The sequence below is a fragment of the Mytilus californianus genome, unplaced genomic scaffold (genome assembly GCF_021869535.1).
Source record: "Mytilus californianus isolate M0D057914Y unplaced genomic scaffold, xbMytCali1.0.p SCAF_3, whole genome shotgun sequence".
NCBI classification, from domain to species: domain Eukaryota; kingdom Metazoa; phylum Mollusca; class Bivalvia; order Mytilida; family Mytilidae; genus Mytilus; species Mytilus californianus.
The window spans coordinates 85,101,616-85,126,476 of NW_026262679.1; the positions used below are offsets into that span (position 1 = coordinate 85,101,616).

Genomic DNA, 24,861 nt, shown 5'->3' on the forward strand with positions numbered 1-24,861 from the left:
TCGCTCCTTAAACAGGCATAAAAGACGAAATTGTAGACCAATTTGTAATAAAGTTTCCTGCTATTCCAGGAAAAACTGATTTTTATTACCTAACACATATAAACATAGCTTAAAGAACATTTGTAATGACCAAATACCTACATGCGACATCATCCTCTTGAACTTCAATGGAACTATTCTTCATGGTATAGGACTGTCACATATTTAGGCTGTATCTAACAAAAACAAAAACTTTAAATTAGTTTCAGCTTTAAATAGAGACTTTTTGCTGTTGCAATTAATTCAGAAATTAATGTGATGAATGTTTTATGTCAACTCCTTAACCGGGCAACAACAAGTCTAAAAACAAATACAAAACATTCTTATATAAATATATTACTTAAGAGTATAAATTTGAAAAAAAAAGAGGAAATTTTAGACAAATTAGTTATAAAGCTTCAGGCTGTTGTTTCAGGAAAAACAGATTTTTATTACCTAACAAACATAAACATAGTTTTAAGAACAAGAGGCTCTCAAGAGCAGGAATCGCTCACCTGTAATGTTTTGCTTAAATCTTTCATCAATGATTATTTTTGCTTTTCAATATATATTAATGAGTGGCTTAAAAATGCCATTTAAATGTTATTTGCATCTGTCATATTTTCTTCAAAAGCAAAAAAATGCATTTTACCCCTATGTTCCATTTTAGCCATAGTGGCTATATTTCTCGACGTACAAGAACACTTTTACCCCCATGTCAGAGTTCCTCTAAATGCTTTAGTTTTTGAGATATAAGCCAAAAACTGCATTTTACCCCTATTTTCTATTTTTAACCATGTTGGCCATGTTTTTTGACGAAACAGAAAATAAAACACAAACTTAATTCTAGATACCCTAAGGATCATTCAGCTTAAGTTTGGTTGGAATTGGTTCAGTAGTTTCAGAGGAGAAGATTTTTGAAATAGTTTACACCGGACGGACGACGACGACGGACGCCAAGTGATGGCAAAAGCTCACATTTCCTTCGGAAAGGTGAGCTCAAAAATTGTAATGACCAAATACCTACATGTGACTCGTCCTAATGTGTGATCTACGATGAAAGCATCTTTCACGATATAGGAGTGTTGCATATTTAGGCTGTATCTGTAAAAAAAACAAAAATTATAAATTAGTTTCAGCTTTAAATCAAGACTTTTTGCTGTTCCAATCAATTCAGAAATTAATGTGATGCATGATTTATGTTAAATACTAAATTAGAGAGAAGTATATATACAATTACTATACATTCTTATTAAAATATACATCATTAGAGCATAAATTTGAATAAAAGAAATTTTAGACCAATTTGTTATAAAGCTTCAATTTGTTTCAGGAAAAACTGATTTTTAATACCTAACAAATATAAACATAGTTTTAAGTACAATTGTAATGACCAAATACTTACATGCGACTCCTCCTCATGTGCTATCTACCATGAAGTTACCATCTTCTCCGTCTAGGAGTGCAGCATCTTTAACAAAAACTAGAAATTAATATCAGCTGTAAATAGAGACTATTTGCTGTTGCAATTAATTCAGAATTTAATCTTTTGCATGTTGGACAAGAATATTTATAATTACTATAATTCTCATAAGAATATACTTCATTAGAGTATAAATTTGAAGAAAATTTTTTTTTAGACCAATTTGTAATAAAGTTTCAAATTGGTTGATAATGAAATAGAGCCTGACATAAAATTAAATACTTTTTACTATAAAACAAGTTTTCATCATATTATATAACCGGCTCTGCTGGGTGATCTGCTTTTACGAGATCAGCGCCCATTAAATTCATCAATGTTACTTCAAAATCTAAAGTTTGCTCTCTGGGGAGGTCTGCTTTTACGAGACCCATTTTGAAATAAAAAATCTGCTTTAACAATAGTCCAATTAATAATGACGTCTTGAAAGTCTACTTTATTTTTTGCTGTCGATAGAAGGCGTCATAGCAAAAAATAATTGTATCTGAGGGGTCCCTTTCCGCTGCTTAAATCGTTAACCAAACGTTGACATAATTGAATCGTTGTTAATTAATAAATTGTGATATTCTTCTATTGACTATCCATCCTATTTGCAGGATCACCGCATTAAAAATGTATGCGTTGACAGCATTCTGATCCAGATTTTAAAACGCTATGACAACAAAACTATGAAAAAATTAAAGTTGCCTAAAATGGTAACTAAAACATTTCCATATATTTTTTGGGCCGCCGGCCAATTTTAGGCCCACTTAACTATATAGTAAAATTATTCCTGCAGTATACCATAATCGTCCCTTAAACAGGCATAAAAGACGAAATTGTAGACCAATTTGTAATAAAGTTTCCTGCTATTCCAGGAAAAACTGATTTTTATTACCTAACACATATAAACATAGCTTAAAGAACATTTGTAATGACCAAATACCTACATGCGACATCATCCTCTTGAACTTCAATGGAACTATTCCTCATGGTATAGGACTGTCACATATTTAGGCTGTATCTAACAAAAACAAAAACTTTAAATTAGTTTCAGCTTTAAATAGAGACTTTTTGCTGTTGCAATTAATTCAGAAATTAATGTGATGAATGTTTTATGTCAACTCCTTAACCGGGCAACAAGTCTAAAAACAAATACAAAACATTCTTATATAAATATATTACTTAAGAGTATAAATTTGAAAAAAAAGAGGAAATTTTAGACAAATTAGTTATAAAGCTTCAGGCTGTTGTTTCAGGAAAAACAGATTTTTATTACCTAACAAACATAAACATAGTTTTAAGAACAAGAGGCTCTCAAGAGCAGGAATCGCTCACCTGTAATGTTTTGCTTAAATCTTTCATCAATGATTATTTTTGCTTTTCAATATATATTAATGAGTGGCTTAAAAATGCCATTTAAATGTTATTTGCATCCGTCATATTTTCTTCAAAAGCAAAAAAATGCATTTTACCCCTATGTTCCATTTTAGCCATAGTGGCTATATTTCTCGACGTACAAGAACACTTTTACCCCCATGTCAGAGTTCCTCTAAATGCTTTAGTTTTTGAGATATAGGCCAAAAACTGCATTTTACCCCTATTTTCTATTTTTAACCATGTTGGCCATGTTTTTTGACGAAACAGAAAATAAAACACAAACTTAATTCTAGATACCCTAAGGATCATTCAGCTTAAGTTTGGTTGGAATTGGTTCAGTAGTTTCAGAGGAGAAGATTTTTGAAATAGTTTACACCGGACGGACGACGACGACGGACGCCAAGTGATGGCAAAAGCTCACATTTCCTTCGGAAAGGTGAGCTCAAAAATTGTAATGACCAAATACCTACATGTGACTCGTCCTAATGTGTGATCTACGATGAAAGCATCTTTCACGATATAGGAGTGTTGCATATTTAGGCTGTATCTGTAAAAAAAACAAAAATTATAAATTAGTTTCAGCTTTAAATCAAGACTTTTTGCTGTTGCAATCAATTCAGAAATTAATGTGATGCATGATTTATGTTAAATACTAAATTAGAGAGAAGTATATATACAATTACTATACATTCTTATTAAAATATACATCATTAGAGCATAAATTTGAATAAAAGAAATTTTAGACCAATTTGTTATAAAGCTTCAATTTGTTTCAGGAAAAACTGATTTTTAATACCTAACAAATATAAACATAGTTTTAAGTACAATTGTAATGACCAAATACTTACATGCGACTCCTCCTCATGTGCTATCTACCATGAAGTTACCATCTTCTCCGTCTAGGAGTGCAGCATCTTTAACAAAAACTAGAAATTAATATCAGCTGTAAATAGAGACTATTTGCTGTTGCAATTAATTCAGAATTTAATCTTTTGCATGTTGGACAAGAATATTTATAATTACTATAATTCTCATAAGAATATACTTCATTAGAGTATAAATTTGAAGAAAATTTTTTTTTAGACCAATTTGTAATAAAGTTTCAAATTGGTTGATAATGAAATAGAGCCTGACATAAAAATAAATACTTTTTACTATAAAACAAGTTTTCATCATATTATATAACCGGCTCTGCTGGGTGATCTGCTTTTACGAGATCAGCGCCCATTAAATTCATCAATGTTACTTCAAAATCTAAAGTTTGCTCTCTGGGGAGGTCTGCTTTTACGAGACCCATTTTGACATAAAGCATCTTTTATCCAACTGCTGGGCGATCTGCTTTAACAATAGTCCAATTAATAATGACGTCTTGAAAGTCTACTTTTTTTTTTGCTGTCGATAGAAGGCGTCATAGCAAAAAATAATTGTATCTGAGGGGTCCCTTTCCGCTGCTTAAATCGTTAACCAAACGTTGACATAATTGAATCGTTGTTAATTAATAAATTGTGATATTCTTCTATTGACTATCCATCCTATTTGCAGGATCACCGCATTAAAAATGTATGCGTTGACAGCATTCTGATCCAGATTTTAAAACGCTATGACAACAAAACTATGAAAAAATTAAAGTTGCCTAAAATGGTAACTAAAACATTTCCATATATTTTTTGGGCCGCCGGCCAATTTTAGGCCCACTTAACTATATAGTAAAATTATTCCTGCAGTATACCATAATCGTCCCTTAAACAGGCATAAAAGACGAAATTGTAGACCAATTTGTAATAAAGTTTCCTGCTATTCCAGGAAAAACTGATTTTTATTACCTAACACATATAAACATAGCTTAAAGAACATTTGTAATGACCAAATACCTACATGCGACATCATCCTCTTGAACTTCAATGGAACTATTCCTCATGGTATAGGACTGTCACATATTTAGGCTGTATCTAACAAAAACAAAAACTTTAAATTAGTTTCAGCTTTAAATAGAGACTTTTTGCTGTTGCAATTAATTCAGAAATTAATGTGATGAATGTTTTATGTCAACTCCTTAACCGGGCAACAAGTCTAAAAACAAATACAAAACATTCTTATATAAATATATTACTTAAGAGTATAAATTTGAAAAAAAAGAGGAAATTTTAGACAAATTAGTTATAAAGCTTCAGGCTGTTGTTTCAGGAAAAACAGATTTTTATTACCTAACAAACATAAACATAGTTTTAAGAACAAGAGGCTCTCAAGAGCAGGAATCGCTCACCTGTAATGTTTTGCTTAAATCTTTCATCAATGATTATTTTTGCTTTTCAATATATATTAATGAGTGGCTTAAAAATGCCATTTAAATGTTATTTGCATCCGTCATATTTTCTTCAAAAGCAAAAAAATGCATTTTACCCCTATGTTCCATTTTAGCCATAGTGGCTATATTTCTCGACGTACAAGAACACTTTTACCCCCATGTCAGAGTTCCTCTAAATGCTTTAGTTTTTGAGATATAGGCCAAAAACTGCATTTTACCCCTATTTTCTATTTTTAACCATGTTGGCCATGTTTTTTGACGAAACAGAAAATAAAACACAAACTTAATTCTAGATACCCTAAGGATCATTCAGCTTAAGTTTGGTTGGAATTGGTTCAGTAGTTTCAGAGGAGAAGATTTTTGAAATAGTTTACACCGGACGGACGACGACGACGGACGCCAAGTGATGGCAAAAGCTCACATTTCCTTCGGAAAGGTGAGCTCAAAAATTGTAATGACCAAATACCTACATGTGACTCGTCCTAATGTGTGATCTACGATGAAAGCATCTTTCACGATATAGGAGTGTTGCATATTTAGGCTGTATCTGTAAAAAAAACAAAAATTATAAATTAGTTTCAGCTTTAAATCAAGACTTTTTGCTGTTGCAATCAATTCAGAAATTAATGTGATGCATGATTTATGTTAAATACTAAATTAGAGAGAAGTATATATACAATTACTATACATTCTTATTAAAATATACATCATTAGAGCATAAATTTGAATAAAAGAAATTTTAGACCAATTTGTTATAAAGCTTCAATTTGTTTCAGGAAAAACTGATTTTTAATACCTAACAAATATAAACATAGTTTTAAGTACAATTGTAATGACCAAATACTTACATGCGACTCCTCCTCATGTGCTATCTACCATGAAGTTACCATCTTCTCCGTCTAGGAGTGCAGCATCTTTAACAAAAACTAGAAATTAATATCAGCTGTAAATAGAGACTATTTGCTGTTGCAATTAATTCAGAATTTAATCTTTTGCATGTTGGACAAGAATATTTATAATTACTATAATTCTCATAAGAATATACTTCATTAGAGTATAAATTTGAAGAAAATTTTTTTTTAGACCAATTTGTAATAAAGTTTCAAATTGGTTGATAATGAAATAGAGCCTGACATAAAAATAAATACTTTTTACTATAAAACAAGTTTTCATCATATTATATAACCGGCTCTGCTGGGTGATCTGCTTTTACGAGATCAGCGCCCATTAAATTCATCAATGTTACTTCAAAATCTAAAGTTTGCTCTCTGGGGAGGTCTGCTTTTACGAGACCCATTTTGACATAAAGCATCTTTTATCCAACTGCTGGGCGATCTGCTTTAACAATAGTCCAATTAATAATGACGTCTTGAAAGTCTACTTTTTTTTTTGCTGTCGATAGAAGGCGTCATAGCAAAAAATAATTGTATCTGAGGGGTCCCTTTCCGCTGCTTAAATCGTTAACCAAACGTTGACATAATTGAATCGTTGTTAATTAATAAATTGTGATATTCTTCTATTGACTATCCATCCTATTTGCAGGATCACCGCATTAAAAATGTATGCGTTGACAGCATTCTGATCCAGATTTTAAAACGCTATGACAACAAAACTATGAAAAAATTAAAGTTGCCTAAAATGGTAACTAAAACATTTCCATATATTTTTTGGGCCGCCGGCCAATTTTAGGCCCACTTAACTATATAGTAAAATTATTCCTGCAGTATACCATAATCGTCCCTTAAACAGGCATAAAAGACGAAATTGTAGACCAATTTGTAATAAAGTTTCCTGCTATTCCAGGAAAAACTGATTTTTATTACCTAACACATATAAACATAGCTTAAAGAACATTTGTAATGACCAAATACCTACATGCGACATCATCCTCTTGAACTTCAATGGAACTATTCCTCATGGTATAGGACTGTCACATATTTAGGCTGTATCTAACAAAAACAAAAACTTTAAATTAGTTTCAGCTTTAAATAGAGACTTTTTGCTGTTGCAATTAATTCAGAAATTAATGTGATGAATGTTTTATGTCAACTCCTTAACCGGGCAACAAGTCTAAAAACAAATACAAAACATTCTTATATAAATATATTACTTAAGAGTATAAATTTGAAAAAAAAGAGGAAATTTTAGACAAATTAGTTATAAAGCTTCAGGCTGTTGTTTCAGGAAAAACAGATTTTTATTACCTAACAAACATAAACATAGTTTTAAGAACAAGAGGCTCTCAAGAGCAGGAATCGCTCACCTGTAATGTTTTGCTTAAATCTTTCATCAATGATTATTTTTGCTTTTCAATATATATTAATGAGTGGCTTAAAAATGCCATTTAAATGTTATTTGCATCCGTCATATTTTCTTCAAAAGCAAAAAAATGCATTTTACCCCTATGTTCCATTTTAGCCATAGTGGCTATATTTCTCGACGTACAAGAACACTTTTACCCCCATGTCAGAGTTCCTCTAAATGCTTTAGTTTTTGAGATATAGGCCAAAAACTGCATTTTACCCCTATTTTCTATTTTTAACCATGTTGGCCATGTTTTTTGACGAAACAGAAAATAAAACACAAACTTAATTCTAGATACCCTAAGGATCATTCAGCTTAAGTTTGGTTGGAATTGGTTCAGTAGTTTCAGAGGAGAAGATTTTTGAAATAGTTTACACCGGACGGACGACGACGACGGACGCCAAGTGATGGCAAAAGCTCACATTTCCTTCGGAAAGGTGAGCTCAAAAATTGTAATGACCAAATACCTACATGTGACTCGTCCTAATGTGTGATCTACGATGAAAGCATCTTTCACGATATAGGAGTGTTGCATATTTAGGCTGTATCTGTAAAAAAAACAAAAATTATAAATTAGTTTCAGCTTTAAATCAAGACTTTTTGCTGTTGCAATCAATTCAGAAATTAATGTGATGCATGATTTATGTTAAATACTAAATTAGAGAGAAGTATATATACAATTACTATACATTCTTATTAAAATATACATCATTAGAGCATAAATTTGAATAAAAGAAATTTTAGACCAATTTGTTATAAAGCTTCAATTTGTTTCAGGAAAAACTGATTTTTAATACCTAACAAATATAAACATAGTTTTAAGTACAATTGTAATGACCAAATACTTACATGCGACTCCTCCTCATGTGCTATCTACCATGAAGTTACCATCTTCTCCGTCTAGGAGTGCAGCATCTTTAACAAAAACTAGAAATTAATATCAGCTGTAAATAGAGACTATTTGCTGTTGCAATTAATTCAGAATTTAATCTTTTGCATGTTGGACAAGAATATTTATAATTACTATAATTCTCATAAGAATATACTTCATTAGAGTATAAATTTGAAGAAAATTTTTTTTTAGACCAATTTGTAATAAAGTTTCAAATTGGTTGATAATGAAATAGAGCCTGACATAAAATTAAATACTTTTTACTATAAAACAAGTTTTCATCATATTATATAAACGGCTCTGCTGGGTGATCTGCTTTTACGAGATCAGCGCCCATTAAATTCATCGATGTTACATCAAAATCTAAAGTTTGCTCTCTGGGGAGGTCTGCTTTTACGAGACCCATTTTGACATAAAGCATCTTTTATCCAACTGCTGGGCGATCTGCTTTAACAATAGTCCAATTAATAATGACGTCTTGAAAGTCTACTTTATTTTTTGCTGTCGATAGAAGGCGTCATAGCAAAAAATAATTGTATCTGAGGGGTCCCTTTCCGCTGCTTAAATCGTTAACCAAACGTTGACATAATTGAATCGTTGTTAATTAATAAATTGTGATATTCTTCTATTGACTATCCATCCTATTTGCAGGATCACCGCATTAAAAATGTATGCGTTGACAGCATTCTGATCCAGATTTTAAAACGCTATGACAACAAAACTATGAAAAAATTAAAGTTGCCTAAAATGGTAACTAAAACATTTCCAAATATTTTTTGGGCCGCCGGCCAATTTTAGGCCCACTTAACTATATAGTAAAATTATTCCTGCAGTATACCATAATCGTCCCTTAAACAGGCATAAAAGACGAAATTGTAGACCAATTTGTAATAAAGTTTCCTGCTATTCCAGGAAAAACTGATTTTTATTACCTAACACATATAAACATAGCTTAAAGAACATTTGTAATGACCAAATACCTACATGCGACATCATCCTCTTGAACTTCAATGGAACTATTCCTCATGGTATAGGACTGTCACATATTTAGGCTGTATCTAACAAAAACAAAAACTTTAAATTAGTTTCAGCTTTAAATAGAGACTTTTTGCTGTTGCAATTAATTCAGAAATTAATGTGATGAATGTTTTATGTCAACTCCTTAACCGGGCAACAAGTCTAAAAACAAATACAAAACATTCTTATATAAATATATTACTTAAGAGTATAAATTTGAAAAAAAAGAGGAAATTTTAGACAAATTAGTTATAAAGCTTCAGGCTGTTGTTTCAGGAAAAACAGATTTTTATTACCTAACAAACATAAACATAGTTTTAAGAACAAGAGGCTCTCAAGAGCAGGAATCACTCACCTGTAATGTTTTGCTTAAATCTTTCATCAATGATTATTTTTGCTTTTCAATATATATTAATGAGTGGCTTAAAAATGCCATTTAAATGTTATTTGCATCTGTCATATTTTCTTCAAAAGCAAAAAAATGCATTTTACCCCTATGTTCCATTTTAGCCATAGTGGCTATATTTCTCGACGTACAAGAACACTTTTACCCCCATGTCAGAGTTCCTCTAAATGCTTTAGTTTTTGAGATATAAGCCAAAAACTGCATTTTACCCCTATTTTCTATTTTTAACCATGTTGGCCATGTTTTTTGACGAAACAGAAAATAAAACACAAACTTAATTCTAGATACCCTAAGGATCATTCAGCTTAAGTTTGGTTGGAATTGGTTCAGTAGTTTCAGAGGAGAAGATTTTTTAAATAGTTTACACCGGACGGACGACGACAACGGACGCCAAGTGATGGCAAAAGCTCACATTTCCTTCGGAAAGGTGAGCTCAAAAATTGTAATGACCAAATACCTACATGTGACTCGTCCTAATGTGTGATCTACGATGAAAGCATCTTTCACGATATAGGAGTGTTGCATATTTAGGCTGTATCTGTAAAAAAAACAAAAATTATAAATTAGTTTCAGCTTAAAATCAAAGACTTTTTGCTGTTGCAATCAATTCAGAAATTAATGTGATGCATGATTTATGTTAAATACTAAACTAGAGAGAAGTATATATACAATTACTATACATTCTTATTAAAATATACATCATTAGAGCATAAATTTGAATAAAAGAAATTTTAGACCAATTTGTTATAAAGCTTCAATTTGTTTCAGGAAAAACTGATTTTTAATACCTAACAAATATAAACATAGTTTTAAGTACAATTGTAATGACCAAATACTTACATGCGACTCCTCCTCATGTGCTATCTACCATGAAGTTACCATCTTCTCCGTCTAGGAGTGCAGCATCTTTAACAAAAACTAGAAATTAATATCAGCTGTAAATAGAGACTATTTGCTGTTGCAATTAATTCAGAATTTAATCTTTTGCATGTTGGACAAGAATATTTATAATTACTATAATTCTCATAAGAATATACTTCATTAGAGTATAAATTTGAAGAAAATTTTTTTTTAGACCAATTTGTAATAAAGTTTCAAATTGGTTGATAATGAAATAGAGCCTGACATAAAATTAAATACTTTTTACTATAAAACAAGTTTTCATCATATTATATAACCGGCTCTGCTGGGTGATCTGCTTTTACGAGATCAGCGCCCATTAAATTCATCAATGTTACATCAAAATCTAAAGTTTGCTCTCTGGGGAGGTCTGCTTTTACGAGACCCATTTTGAAATAAAAAATCTGCTTTAACAATAGTCCAATTAATAATGACGTCTTGAAAGTCTACTTTATTTTTTGCTGTCGATAGGCGTCATAGCAAAAAATAATTGTATCTGAGGGGTCCCTTTCCGCTGCTTAAATCGTTAACCAAACGTTGACATAATTGAATCGTTGTTAATTAATAAATTGTGATATTCTTCTATTGACTATCCATCCTATTTGCAGGATCACCGCATTAAAAATGTATGCGTTGACAGCATTCTGATCCAGATTTTAAAACGCTATGACAACAAAACTATGAAAAAATTAAAGTTGCCTAAAATGGTAACTAAAACATTTCCAAATATTTTTTGGGCCGCCGGCCAATTTTAGGCCCACTTAACTATATAGTAAAATTATTCCTGCAGTATACCATAATCGTCCCTTAAACAGGCATAAAAGACGAAATTGTAGACCAATTTGTAATAAAGTTTCCTGCTATTCCAGGAAAAACTGATTTTTATTACCTAACACATATAAACATAGCTTAAAGAACATTTGTAATGACCAAATACCTACATGCGACATCATCCTCTTGAACTTCAATGGAACTATTCTTCATGGTATAGGACTGTCACATATTTAGGCTGTATCTAACAAAAACAAAAACTTTAAATTAGTTTCAGCTTTAAATAGAGACTTTTTGCTGTTGCAATTAATTCAGAAATTAATGTGATGCATGTTTTATGTCAACTCCTTAACTGGGCAACAACAAGTCTAAAAACAAATACAAAACATTCTTATATAAATATATTACTTAAGAGTATAAATTTGAAAAAAAAGAGGAAATTTTAGACAAATTAGTTATAAAGCTTCAGGCTGTTGTTTCAGGAAAAACAGATTTTTATTACCTAACAAACATAAACATAGTTTTAAGAACAAGAGGCTCTCAAGAGCAGGAATCGCTCACCTGTAATGTTTTGCTTAAATCTTTCATCAACGATTATTTTTGCTTTTCAATATATATTAATGAGTGGCTTAAAAATGCCATTTAAATGTTATTTGCATCTGTCATATTTTCTTCAAAAGCAAAAAAATGCATTTTACCCCTATGTTCCATTTTAGCCATAGTGGCTATATTTCTCGACGTACAAGAACACTTTTACCCCCATGTCAGAGTTCCTCTAAATGCTTTAGTTTTTGAGATATAAGCCAAAAACTGCATTTTACCCCTATTTTCTATTTTTAACCATGTTGGCCATGTTTTTTGACGAAACAAATTCTAGATACCCTAAGGATCATTCAGCTTAAGTTTGGTTGGAATTGGTTCAGTAGTTTCAGAGGAGAAGATTTTTGAAATAGTTTACACCGGACGGACGACGACGACGGACGCCAAGTGATGGCAAAAGCTCACATTTCCTTCGGAAAGGTGAGCTCAAAAATTGTAATGACCAAATACCTACATGTGACTCGTCCTAATGTGTGATCTACGATGAAAGCATCTTTCACGATATAGGAGTGTTGCATATTTAGGCTGTATCTGTAAAAAAAACAAAAATTATAAATTAGTTTCAGCTTTAAATCAAGACTTTTTGCTGTTCCAATCAATTCAGAAATTAATGTGATGCATGATTTATGTTAAATACTAAATTAGAGAGAAGTATATATACAATTACTATACATTCTTATTAAAATATACATCATTAGAGCATAAATTTGAATAAAAGAAATTTTAGACCAATTTGTTATAAAGCTTCAATTTGTTTCAGGAAAAACTGATTTTTAATACCTAACAAATATAAACATAGTTTTAAGTACAATTGTAATGACCAAATACTTACATGCGACTCCTCCTCATGTGCTATCTACCATGAAGTTACCATCTTCTCCGTCTAGGAGTGCAGCATCTTTAACAAAAACTAGAAATTAATATCAGCTGTAAATAGAGACTATTTGCTGTTGCAATTAATTCAGAATTTAATCTTTTGCATGTTGGACAAGAATATTTATAATTACTATAATTCTCATAAGAATATACTTCATTAGAGTATAAATTTGAAGAAAATTTTTTTTTAGACCAATTTGTAATAAAGTTTCAAATTGGTTGATAATGAAATAGAGCCTGACATAAAATTAAATACTTTTTACTATAAAACAAGTTTTCATCATATTATATAACCGGCTCTGCTGGGTGATCTGCTTTTACGAGATCAGCGCCCATTAAATTCATCAATGTTACTTCAAAATCTAAAGTTTGCTCTCTGGGGAGGTCTGCTTTTACGAGACCCATTTTGAAATAAAAAATCTGCTTTAACAATAGTCCAATTAATAATGACGTCTTGAAAGTCTACTTTATTTTTTGCTGTCGATAGAAGGCGTCATAGCAAAAAATAATTGTATCTGAGGGGTCCCTTTCCGCTGCTTAAATCGTTAACCAAACGTTGACATAATTGAATCGTTGTTAATTAATAAATTGTGATATTCTTCTATTGACTATCCATCCTATTTGCAGGATCACCGCATTAAAAATGTATGCGTTGACAGCATTCTGATCCAGATTTTAAAACGCTATGACAACAAAACTATGAAAAAATTAAAGTTGCCTAAAATGGTAACTAAAACATTTCCATATATTTTTTGGGCCGCCGGCCAATTTTAGGCCCACTTAACTATATAGTAAAATTATTCCTGCAGTATACCATAATCGTCCCTTAAACAGGCATAAAAGACGAAATTGTAGACCAATTTGTAATAAAGTTTCCTGCTATTCCAGGAAAAACTGATTTTTATTACCTAACACATATAAACATAGCTTAAAGAACATTTGTAATGACCAAATACCTACATGCGACATCATCCTCTTGAACTTCAATGGAACTATTCCTCATGGTATAGGACTGTCACATATTTAGGCTGTATCTAACAAAAACAAAAACTTTAAATTAGTTTCAGCTTTAAATAGAGACTTTTTGCTGTTGCAATTAATTCAGAAATTAATGTGATGAATGTTTTATGTCAACTCCTTAACCGGGCAACAAGTCTAAAAACAAATACAAAACATTCTTATATAAATATATTACTTAAGAGTATAAATTTGAAAAAAAAGAGGAAATTTTAGACAAATTAGTTATAAAGCTTCAGGCTGTTGTTTCAGGAAAAACAGATTTTTATTACCTAACAAACATAAACATAGTTTTAAGAACAAGAGGCTCTCAAGAGCAGGAATCGCTCACCTGTAATGTTTTGCTTAAATCTTTCATCAATGATTATTTTTGCTTTTCAATATATATTAATGAGTGGCTTAAAAATGCCATTTAAATGTTATTTGCATCCGTCATATTTTCTTCAAAAGCAAAAAAATGCATTTTACCCCTATGTTCCATTTTAGCCATAGTGGCTATATTTCTCGACGTACAAGAACACTTTTACCCCCATGTCAGAGTTCCTCTAAATGCTTTAGTTTTTGAGATATAGGCCAAAAACTGCATTTTACCCCTATTTTCTATTTTTAACCATGTTGGCCATGTTTTTTGACGAAACAGAAAATAAAACACAAACTTAATTCTAGATACCCTAAGGATCATTCAGCTTAAGTTTGGTTGGAATTGGTTCAGTAGTTTCAGAGGAGAAGATTTTTGAAATAGTTTACACCGGACGGACGACGACGACGGACGCCAAGTGATGGCAAAAGCTCACATTTCCTTCGGAAAGGTGAGCTCAAAAATTGTAATGACCAAATACCTACATGTGACTCGTCCTAATGTGTGATCTACGATGAAAGCATCTTTCACGATATAGGAGTGTTGCATATTTAGGCTGTATCTGTAAAAAAAACAAAAATTATAAATTAGTTTCAGCTTTAAATCAAGACTTTTTGCTGTTGCAATCAATTCAGAAATTAATGTGATGCATGATTTATGTTAAATACTAAATTAGAGAGAAGTATATATACAATTACTATACATTCTTATTAAAATATACATCATTAGAGCATAAATTTGAATAAAAGAAATTTTAGACCAATTTGTTATAAAGCTTCAATTTGTTTCAGGAAAAACTGATTTTTAATACCTAACAAATATAAACATAGTTTTAAGTACAATTGTAATGACCAAATACTTACATGCGACTCCTCCTCATGTGCTATCTACCATGAAGTTACCATCTTCTCCGTCTAGGAGTGCAGCATCTTTAACAAAAACTAGAAATTAATATCAGCTGTAAATAGAGACTATTTGCTGTTGCAATTAATTCAGAATTTAATCTTTTGCATGTTGGACAAGAATATTTATAATTACTATAATTCTCATAAGAATATACTTCATTAGAGTATAAATTTGAAGAAAATTTTTTTTTAGACCAATTTGTAATAAAGTTTCAAATTGGTTGATAATGAAATAGAGCCTGACATAAAAATAAATACTTTTTACTATAAAACAAGTTTTCATCATATTATATAACCGGCTCTGCTGGGTGATCTGCTTTTACGAGATCAGCGCCCATTAAATTCATCAATGTTACTTCAAAATCTAAAGTTTGCTCTCTGGGGAGGTCTGCTTTTACGAGACCCATTTTGACATAAAGCATCTTTTATCCAACTGCTGGGCGATCTGCTTTAACAATAGTCCAATTAATAATGACGTCTTGAAAGTCTACTTTTTTTTTTGCTGTCGATAGAAGGCGTCATAGCAAAAAATAATTGTATCTGAGGGGTCCCTTTCCGCTGCTTAAATCGTTAACCAAACGTTGACATAATTGAATCGTTGTTAATTAATAAATTGTGATATTCTTCTATTGACTATCCATCCTATTTGCAGGATCACCGCATTAAAAATGTATGCGTTGACAGCATTCTGATCCAGATTTTAAAACGCTATGACAACAAAACTATGAAAAAATTAAAGTTGCCTAAAATGGTAACTAAAACATTTCCATATATTTTTTGGGCCGCCGGCCAATTTTAGGCCCACTTAACTATATAGTAAAATTATTCCTGCAGTATACCATAATCGTCCCTTAAACAGGCATAAAAGACGAAATTGTAGACCAATTTGTAATAAAGTTTCCTGCTATTCCAGGAAAAACTGATTTTTATTACCTAACACATATAAACATAGCTTAAAGAACATTTGTAATGACCAAATACCTACATGCGACATCATCCTCTTGAACTTCAATGGAACTATTCCTCATGGTATAGGACTGTCACATATTTAGGCTGTATCTAACAAAAACAAAAACTTTAAATTAGTTTCAGCTTTAAATAGAGACTTTTTGCTGTTGCAATTAATTCAGAAATTAATGTGATGAATGTTTTATGTCAACTCCTTAACCGGGCAACAAGTCTAAAAACAAATACAAAACATTCTTATATAAATATATTACTTAAGAGTATAAATTTGAAAAAAAAGAGGAAATTTTAGACAAATTAGTTATAAAGCTTCAGGCTGTTGTTTCAGGAAAAACAGATTTTTATTACCTAACAAACATAAACATAGTTTTAAGAACAAGAGGCTCTCAAGAGCAGGAATCACTCACCTGTAATGTTTTGCTTAAATCTTTCATCAATGATTATTTTTGCTTTTCAATATATATTAATGAGTGGCTTAAAAATGCCATTTAAATGTTATTTGCATCTGTCATATTTTCTTCAAAAGCAAAAAAATGCATTTTACCCCTATGTTCCATTTTAGCCATAGTGGCTATATTTCTCGACGTACAAGAACACTTTTACCCCCATGTCAGAGTTCCTCTAAATGCTTTAGTTTTTGAGATATAAGCCAAAAACTGCATTTTACCCCTATTTTCTATTTTTAACCATGTTGGCCATGTTTTTTGACGAAACAGAAAATAAAACACAAACTTAATTCTAGATACCCTAAGGATCATTCAGCTTAAGTTTGGTTGGAATTGGTTCAGTAGTTTCAGAGGAGAAGATTTTTTAAATAGTTTACACCGGACGGACGACGACAACGGACGCCAAGTGATGGCAAAAGCTCACATTTCCTTCGGAAAGGTGAGCTCAAAAATTGTAATGACCAAATACCTACATGTGACTCGTCCTAATGTGTGATCTACGATGAAAGCATCTTTCACGATATAGGAGTGTTGCATATTTAGGCTGTATCTGTAAAAAAAACAAAAATTATAAATTAGTTTCAGCTTAAAATCAAAGACTTTTTGCTGTTGCAATCAATTCAGAAATTAATGTGATGCATGATTTATGTTAAATACTAAACTAGAGAGAAGTATATATACAATTACTATACATTCTTATTAAAATATACATCATTAGAGCATAAATTTGAATAAAAGAAATTTTAGACCAATTTGTTATAAAGCTTCAATTTGTTTCAGGAAAAACTGATTTTTAATACCTAACAAATATAAACATAGTTTTAAGTACAATTGTAATGACCAAATACTTACATGCGACTCCTCCTCATGTGCTATCTACCATGAAGTTACCATCTTCTCCGTCTAGGAGTGCAGCATCTTTAACAAAAACTAGAAATTAATATCAGCTGTAAATAGAGACTATTTGCTGTTGCAATTAATTCAGAATTTAATCTTTTGCATGTTGGACAAGAATATTTATAATTACTATAATTCTCATAAGAATATACTTCATTAGAGTATAAATTTGAAGAAAATTTTTTTTTAGACCAATTTGTAATAAAGTTTCAAATTGGTTGATAATGAAATAGAGCCTGACATAAAATTAAATACTTTTTACTATAAAACAAGTTTTCATCATATTATATAAACGGCTCTGCTGGGTGATCTGCTTTTACGAGATCAGCGCCCATTAAATTCATCGATGTTACATCAAAATCTAAAGTTTGCTCTCTGGGGAGGTCTGCTTTTACGAGACCCATTTTGACATAAAGCATCTTTTATCCAACTGCTGGGCGATCTGCTTTAACAATAGTCCAATTAATAATGACGTCTTGAAAGTCTACTTTATTTTTTGCTGTCGATAGAAGGCGTCATAGCAAAAAATAATTGTATCTGAGGGGTCCCTTTCCGCTGCTTAAATCGTTAACCAAACGTTGACATAATTGAATCGTTGTTAATTAATAAATTGTGATATTCTTCTATTGACTATCCATCCTATTTGCAGGATCACCGCATTAAAAATGTATGCGTTGACAGCATTCTGATCCAGATTTTAAAACGCTATGACAACAAAACTATGAAAAAATTAAAGTTGCCTAAAATGGTAACTAAAACATTTCCAAATATTTTTTGGGCCGCCGGCCAATTTTAGGCCCACTTAACTATATAGTAAAATTATTCCTGCAGTATACCATAATCGTCCCTTAAACAGGCATAAAAGACGAAATTGTAGACCAATTTGTAATAAAGTTTCCTGCTATTCCAGGAAAAACTGATTTTTATTACCTAACACATATAAACATAGCTTAAAGAACATTTGTAATGACCAAATACCTACATGCGACATCATCCTCTTGAACTTCAATGGAACTATTCCTCATGGTATAGGACTGTCACATATTTAGGCTGTATCTAACAAAAACAAAAACTTTAAATTAGTTTCAGCTTTAAATAGAGACTTTTTGCTGTTGCAATTAATTCAGAAATTAATGTGATGAATGTTTTATGTCAACTCCTTAACCGGGCAACAAGTCTAAAAACAAATACAAAACATTCTTATATAAATATATTACTTAAGAGTATAAATTTGAAAAAAAAGAGGAAATTTTAGACAAATTAGTTATAAAGCTTCAGGCTGTTGTTTCAGGAAAAACAGATTTTTATTACCTAACAAACATAAACATAGTTTTAAGAACAAGAGGCTCTCAAGAGCAGGAATCACTCACCTGTAATGTTTTGCTTAAATCTTTCATCAATGATTATTTTTGCTTTTCAATATATATTAATGAGTGGCTTAAAAATGCCATTTAAATGTTATTTGCATCTGTCATATTTTCTTCAAAAGCAAAAAAATGCATTTTACCCCTATGTTCCATTTTAGCCATAGTGGCTATATTTCTCGACGTACAAGAACACTTTTACCCCCATGTCAGAGTTCCTCTAAATGCTTTAGTTTTTGAGATATAAGCCAAAAACTGCATTTTACCCCTATTTTCTATTTTTAACCATGTTGGCCATGTTTTTTGACGAAACAGAAAATAAAACACAAACTTAATTCTAGATACCCTAAGGATCATTCAGCTTAAGTTTGGTTGGAATTGGTTCAGTAGTTTCAGAGGAGAAGATTTTTTAAATAGTTTACACCGGACGGACGACGACAACGGACGCCAAGTGATGGCAAAAGCTCACATTTCCTTCGGAAAGGTGAGCTCAAAAATTGTAATGACCAAATACCTACATGTGACTCGTCCTAATGTGTGATCTACGATGAAAGCATCTTTCACGATATAGGAGTGTTGCATATTTAGGCTGTATCTGTAAAAAAAACAAAAATTATAAATTAGTTTCAGCTTAAAATCAAAGACTTTTTGCTGTTGCAATCAATTCAGAAATTAATGTGATGCATGATTTATGTTAAATACTAAACTAGAGAGAAGTATATATACAATTACTATACATTCTTATTAAAATATACATCATTAGAGCATAAATTTGAATAAAAGAAATTTTAGACCAATTTGTTATAAAGCTTCAATTTGTTTCAGGAAAAACTGATTTTTAATACCTAACAAATATAAACATAGTTTTAAGTACAATTGTAATGACCAAATACTTACATGCGACTCCTCCTCATGTGCTATCTACCATGAAGTTACCATCTTCTCCGTCTAGGAGTGCAGCATCTTTAACAAAAACTAGAAATTAATATCAGCTGTAAATAGAGACTATTTGCTGTTGCAATTAATTCAGAATTTAATCTTTTGCATGTTGGACAAGAATATTTATAATTACTATAATTCTCATAAGAATATACTTCATTAGAGTATAAATTTGAAGAAAATTTTTTTTTAGACCAATTTGTAATAAAGTTTCAAATTGGTTGATAATGAAATAGAGCCTGACATAAAATTAAATACTTTTTACTATAAAACAAGTTTTCATCATATTATATAAACGGCTCTGCTGGGTGATCTGCTTTTACGAGATCAGCGCCCATTAAATTCATCGATGTTACATCAAAATCTAAAGTTTGCTCTCTGGGGAGGTCTGCTTTTACGAGACCCATTTTGACATAAAGCATCTTTTATCCAACTGCTGGGCGATCTGCTTTAACAATAGTCCAATTAATAATGACGTCTTGAAAGTCTACTTTATTTTTTGCTGTCGATAGAAGGCGTCATAGCAAAAAATAATTGTATCTGAGGGGTCCCTTTCCGCTGCTTAAATCGTTAACCAAACGTTGACATAATTGAATCGTTGTTAATTAATAAATTGTGATATTCTTCTATTGACTATCCATCCTATTTGCAGGATCACCGCATTAAAAATGTATGCGTTGACAGCATTCTGATCCAGATTTTAAAACGCTATGACAACAAAACTATGAAAAAATTAAAGTTGCCTAAAATGGTAACTAAAACATTTCCAAATATTTTTTGGGCCGCCGGCCAATTTTAGGCCCACTTAACTATATAGTAAAATTATTCCTGCAGTATACCATAATCGTCCCTTAAACAGGCATAAAAGACGAAATTGTAGACCAATTTGTAATAAAGTTTCCTGCTATTCCAGGAAAAACTGATTTTTATTACCTAACACATATAAACATAGCTTAAAGAACATTTGTAATGACCAAATACCTACATGCGACATCATCCTCTTGAACTTCAATGGAACTATTCCTCATGGTATAGGACTGTCACATATTTAGGCTGTATCTAACAAAAACAAAAACTTTAAATTAGTTTCAGCTTTAAATAGAGACTTTTTGCTGTTGCAATTAATTCAGAAATTAATGTGATGAATGTTTTATGTCAACTCCTTAACCGGGCAACAAGTCTAAAAACAAATACAAAACATTCTTATATAAATATATTACTTAAGAGTATAAATTTGAAAAAAAAGAGGAAATTTTAGACAAATTAGTTATAAAGCTTCAGGCTGTTGTTTCAGGAAAAACAGATTTTTATTACCTAACAAACATAAACATAGTTTTAAGAACAAGAGGCTCTCAAGAGCAGGAATCACTCACCTGTAATGTTTTGCTTAAATCTTTCATCAATGATTATTTTTGCTTTTCAATATATATTAATGAGTGGCTTAAAAATGCCATTTAAATGTTATTTGCATCTGTCATATTTTCTTCAAAAGCAAAAAAATGCATTTTACCCCTATGTTCCATTTTAGCCATAGTGGCTATATTTCTCGACGTACAAGAACACTTTTACCCCCATGTCAGAGTTCCTCTAAATGCTTTAGTTTTTGAGATATAAGCCAAAAACTGCATTTTACCCCTATTTTCTATTTTTAACCATGTTGGCCATGTTTTTTGACGAAACAGAAAATAAAACACAAACTTAATTCTAGATACCCTAAGGATCATTCAGCTTAAGTTTGGTTGGAATTGGTTCAGTAGTTTCAGAGGAGAAGATTTTTTAAATAGTTTACACCGGACGGACGACGACAACGGACGCCAAGTGATGGCAAAAGCTCACATTTCCTTCGGAAAGGTGAGCTCAAAAATTGTAATGACCAAATACCTACATGTGACTCGTCCTAATGTGTGATCTACGATGAAAGCATCTTTCACGATATAGGAGTGTTGCATATTTAGGCTGTATCTGTAAAAAAAACAAAAATTATAAATTAGTTTCCGCTTAAAATCAAGACTTTTTGCTGTTGCAATCAATTCAGAAATTAATGTGATGCATGATTTATGTTAAATACTAAACTAGAGAGAAGTATATATACAATTACTATACATTCTTATTAAAATATACATCATTAGAGCATAAATTTGAATAAAAGAAATTTTAGACCAATTTGTTATAAAGCTTCAATTTGTTTCAGGAAAAACTGATTTTTAATACCTAACAAATATAAACATAGTTTTAAGTACAATTGTAATGACCAAATACTTACATGCGACTCCTCCTCATGTGCTATCTACCATGAAGTTACCATCTTCTCCGTCTAGGAGTGCAGCATCTTTAACAAAAACTAGAAATTAATATCAGCTGTAAATAGAGACTATTTGCTGTTGCAATTAATTCAGAATTTAATCTTTTGCATGTTGGACAAGAATATTTATAATTACTATAATTCTCATAAGAATATACTTCATTAGAGTATAAATTTGAAGAAAATTTTTTTTTAGACCAATTTGTAATAAAGTTTCAAATTGGTTGATAATGAAATAGAGCCTGACATAAAATTAAATACTTTTTACTATAAAACAAGTTTTCATCATATTATATAACCGGCTCTGCTGGGTGATCTGCTTTTACGAGATCAGCGCCCATTAAATTCATCAATGTTACATCAAAATCAAAAGTTTGCTCTCTGGGGAGGTCTGCTTTTACGAGACCCATTTTGACATAAAGCATCTTTTATCCAACTGCTGGGCGATCTGCTTTAACAATAGTCCAATTAATAATGACGTCTTGAAAGTCTACTTTTTTTTTTGCTGTCGATAGAAGGCGTCATAGCAAAAAATAATTGTATCTGAGGGGTCCCTTTCCGCTGCTTAAATCGTTAACCAAACGTTGACATAATTGAATCGTTAATTAATAAATTATGATATTCTTCTATTGACTATCCATCCTATTTGCAGGATCACCGCATTAAAAATGTATGCGTTGACAGCATTCTGATCCAGATTTTAAAACGCTATGACAACAAAACTATGAAAAAATTAAAGTTGCCTAAAATGGTAACTAAAACATTTCCAAATATTTTTTGGGCCGCCGGCCAATTTTAGGCCCACTTAACTATATAGTAAAATTATTCCTGCAGTATACCATAATCGTCCCTTAAACAGGCATAAAAGACGAAATTGTAGACCAATTTGTAATAAAGTTTCCTGCTATTCCAGGAAAAACTGATTTTTATTACCTAACACATATAAACATAGCTTAAAGAACATTTGTAATGACCAAATACCTACATGCGACATCATCCTCTTGAACTTCAATGGAACTATTCCTCATGGTATAGGACTGTCACATATTTAGGCTGTATCTAACAAAAACAAAAACTTTAAATTAGTTTCAGCTTTAAATAGAGACTTTTTGCTGTTGCAATTAATTCAGAAATTAATGTGATGAATGTTTTATGTCAACTCCTTAACCGGGCAACAAGTCTAAAAACAAATACAAAACATTCTTATATAAATATATTACTTAAGAGTATAAATTTGAAAAAAAAGAGGAAATTTTAGACAAATTAGTTATAAAGCTTCAGGCTGTTGTTTCAGGAAAAACAGATTTTTATTACCTAACAAACATAAACATAGTTTTAAGAACAAGAGGCTCTCAAGAGCAGGAATCGCTCACCTGTAATGTTTTGCTTAAATCTTTCATCAATGATTATTTTTGCTTTTCAATATATATTAATGAGTGGCTTAAAAATGCCATTTAAATGTTATTTGCATCTGTCATATTTTCTTCAAAAGCAAAAAAATGCATTTTACCCCTATGTTCCATTTTAGCCATAGTGGCTATATTTCTCGACGTACAAGAACACTTTTACCCCCATGTCAGAGTTCCTCTAAATGCTTTAGTTTTTGAGATATAAGCCAAAAACTGCATTTTACCCCTATTTTCTATTTTTAACCATGTTGGCCATGTTTTTTGACGAAACAGAAAATAAAACACAAACTTAATTCTAGATACCCTAAGGATCATTCAGCTTAAGTTTGGTTGGAATTGGTTCAGTAGTTTCAGAGGAGAAGATTTTTTAAATAGTTTACACCGGACGGACGACGACAACGGACGCCAAGTGATGGCAAAAGCTCACATTTCCTTCGGAAAGGTGAGCTCAAAAATTGTAATGACCAAATACCTACATGTGACTCGTCCTAATGTGTGATCTACGATGAAAGCATCTTTCACGATATATGGAGTGTTGCATATTTAGGCTGTATCTGTAAAAAAAAAAAAAATTATAAATTAGTTTCAGCTTAAAATCAAGACTTTTTGCTGTTGCAATCAATTCAGAAATTAATGTGATGCATGATTTATGTTAAATACTAAACTAGAGAGAAGTATATATACAATTACTATACATTCTTATTAAAATATACATCATTAGAGCATAAATTTGAATAAAAGAAATTTTAGACCAATTTGTTATAAAGCTTCAATTTGTTTCAGGAAAAACTGATTTTTAATACCTAACAAATATAAACATAGTTTTAAGTACAATTGTAATGACCAAATACTTACATGCGACTCCTCCTCATGTGCTATATACCATGAAGTTACCATCTTCTCCGTCTAGGAGTGCAGCATCTTTAACAAAAACTAGAAATTAATATCCTCTGTAAATAGAGACTATTTGCTGTTGCAATTAATTCAGAATTTAATCTTTTGCATGTTGGACAAGAATATTTATAATTACTATAATTCTCATAAGAATATACTTCATTAGAGTATAAATTTGAAGAAAATTTTTTTTTAGACCAATTTGTAATAAAGTTTCAAATTGGTTGATAATGAAATAGAGCCTGACATAAAATTAAATACTTTTTACTATAAAACAAGTTTTCATCATATTATATAAACGGCTCTGCTGGGTGATCTGCTTTTACGAGATCAGTGCCCATTAAATTCATCAATGTTACATCAAAATCTAAAGTTTGCTCTCTGGGGAGGTCTGCTTTTACGAGACCCATTTTGACATAAAGCATCTTTTATCCAA

At 31.1% G+C, this 24,861-nt stretch overlaps 1 long non-coding RNA gene across 14 annotated transcripts in view; it reads right to left on the minus strand.

Moving 5' to 3' along the window:
- Positions 1-24,861, minus strand: part of LOC127735279 (uncharacterized) — a 131,828-nt gene that overhangs the window by 3,623 nt on the left and 103,344 nt on the right. Inside the window, exon 6 of one of the 14 annotated variants that reach the window (XR_007998218.1) lies at positions 142-215. The exons of 12 other annotated variants lie outside the window; for them this stretch is intronic. This is a non-coding gene — a long non-coding RNA (uncharacterized LOC127735279). Of the gene's footprint in view, positions 1-141; positions 216-11,622; positions 11,697-24,861 lie in introns of all 14 variants that reach the window. One more of the 14 variants, XR_007998219.1, reaches the window with a different exon arrangement.